General features: G+C 37.9%; 1 pseudogene; it reads right to left on the reverse strand.

Moving 5' to 3' along the window:
- Window positions 1-394: 394 nt before the first annotated feature.
- LOC116752606 lies at window positions 395-1,743 on the reverse strand (annotated as a pseudogene).
- Between the last annotated feature and the right edge of the window lie 604 nt (window positions 1,744-2,347).

The following is a 2,347-nucleotide window of genomic DNA, read 5'->3' on the forward strand; positions in this document are numbered from 1 at the left end:
CAGAAAACAAACTAGTCAAAAATCAGTTTAAAATATTTGTATGGGTCTATTTCTGGGCTCTCTGTTGTGCTCCACTGATCTATATGGCTACCTCTCCACCAATACCACATTATCTTGATCATTGTAGCTATATGGTATACCTTAATATTGAATAGAGTGATTCCTTGCACTTTATTCTTCTTTGTCAAGATTGCTTTAGCAATTCTAGGCGTGTGCTTTTCCATATAATTTTTAGAATAATCTTGTCTAAGTCTATGGGAATATGTGCTAGGATCTTAGTAGGAATTGCATCAAACCTACAGGTCAATTTGAGTATAACTGACATCTATACTATACTGAATCTTCTAATTCATGAACACGGTATGTCATTTGTTTAGGTCCTTGATTTCTTTCATCAGCATTTTGTAATTTTCAGCATATTCTCTATATGTGTGTGGTAATAAGAATCAATACACCTGTATTGCTGACTGGCTTCTTGAAGAACCTGAAGCAGAACTTCTGACTTAAAATGTTCAGTAAAACTCCAGTCCATTAGATTACGTTGCTGCATTTTCTTTATGTCCTGTAACTCTGCTTCCACAGTCATCTTCTTGGGTTTCTTTTCAAGAGGATGAGCATTTGTGACTGCTTTATCTTTCATCTCATTGTTCACAGTCTGCTTCAAAGGCTCAGGTTGGAGCTACGACTTCAAGCTGTTCTGCTCTGATGGTTTTCTGTAAATCAGAGTCTAAGGATTTCCTATTATCCAGGTCAGAATACTTCATATTGTTAGTATCAGGCTGACTAGGATTGGAAGGTTCTTTGTTGATCTCATCATCTTGCATAGATGTTGACCAATTCTGATCCAGAAATAAAATTCTGTCTTTGATTCCACTATCTGTTTGCTGTCTGGTCTCTTGGGTATTCATTTTCATGATGTACTTTTGCCTTATCTGTTTAGCAAATCTGGCAGGGTTGTCCCATGGTATGTTGAACATCTCAGAATCTGTCCCATACATCATTCTAGAATGCTTCAGTTTCCCTTCTTCATCAACCTCAGAGAGTTTCAGGCTCTCAAAAGTAAACACTTTGAAGGCTCGTTCTACTTCATTCCAGCTCAAAACTTCACTTGTACAAAAGTGCATGAGCTCATGAATTGTAGCTAGACGTTTCGTGCTGTTCCATGGTGGGGGCAGAGGGAATTCAAGGAATTCCCACAGTGGCAACTTAGACTGCATCTTCTGCTTAATTTGAACCAGGTCAAAATTCTTTAGGTCCTTTAGCACATATTTCTTGTGGGCGAGGGCATCGTGATAGTTCAGTAGGAGAGGGCCTCTGGGCACTGGTTTGCTTTCGTTTTCCTCTTCAGATAAGAATATTTCATGGAGATTCTTTTTCTCCCTCTCTGTCAGACAGAGAGAGGGCAGGATGGACATGACGTGAGCTGCAATTCTGTGGTCCAGCCCATCTGTTCTGGGAGGCGGGCTCCGCCAGACTCAGTGGGACAAGGTCTTCTTCATTTGCCACAACCTGTTCCAGCATACAATGCAGTATCAAGGGCACAGAAATGAATTCTTCTGGAATTAGATTCAGCAAATCATTGTAATATCGCATGTCTACTTCATTTGTGATGAAGGAAGCCACTGGTGGTGGTGGTGGAGCTGGAGCTTGCAGCTCTTCATATTGTTGTGTTTTCTTCTTTCCAGGGGTTACAGCAACAGTTGTGGGGGCCTGCAACAGTTGTGGGGGCCTGCCTGGTAACATCTTCCCAACTCCCGTCTCTCCATCCTACTCTCACTTTTTTTTCCTTTTATTTTGTATCTATATGAGAAAATGGACATTCACTAAATTTATTGTGGTGATCATTTTATAATGTGTGTAAGTAAAATCCTGCTGTTCACCTTAAACTTATACAGCAGTGTATGTCAACTGCATCTCAATAAAACTGGAAGAAAAAAATGATATAAAAAGTAAGAGTTTTAAAAATTTTGATGAAGTTCAAATTATTGATTTTTTTTGGCTTTTGTGATTTATGCTTGTTGAGTCTTAAGTAGGAAATCTTTGCCTAAACCAGTGTCTCAAAGATTTTCTTTTATGTTTTCTTTTAGAAGTTTGATAGTTTTAGCTCTTATGTTTAGGTTATGATAAATTTTACTATAATTTTTGTATATGTTGTGAAGTAACAATCAAGGTTGATTTTTGGCTTATGGCTATCTAGTTGTTCCAGCACCACTTGTTGAAAGTTTTATCCTTTACCTTTTGAGTTGCCTTCAAATATTTTTCAAAAATCAATTGTCCATATGTCTGTGGATCCATTTATGGACATTTTTTTTCCTGTTCCATTGATCTATATTTCTATCTTTACATC

The sequence above is a fragment of the Phocoena sinus genome, chromosome 4 (assembly GCF_008692025.1).
Source record: "Phocoena sinus isolate mPhoSin1 chromosome 4, mPhoSin1.pri, whole genome shotgun sequence".
In the NCBI taxonomy this organism is placed as follows: domain Eukaryota; kingdom Metazoa; phylum Chordata; class Mammalia; order Artiodactyla; family Phocoenidae; genus Phocoena; species Phocoena sinus.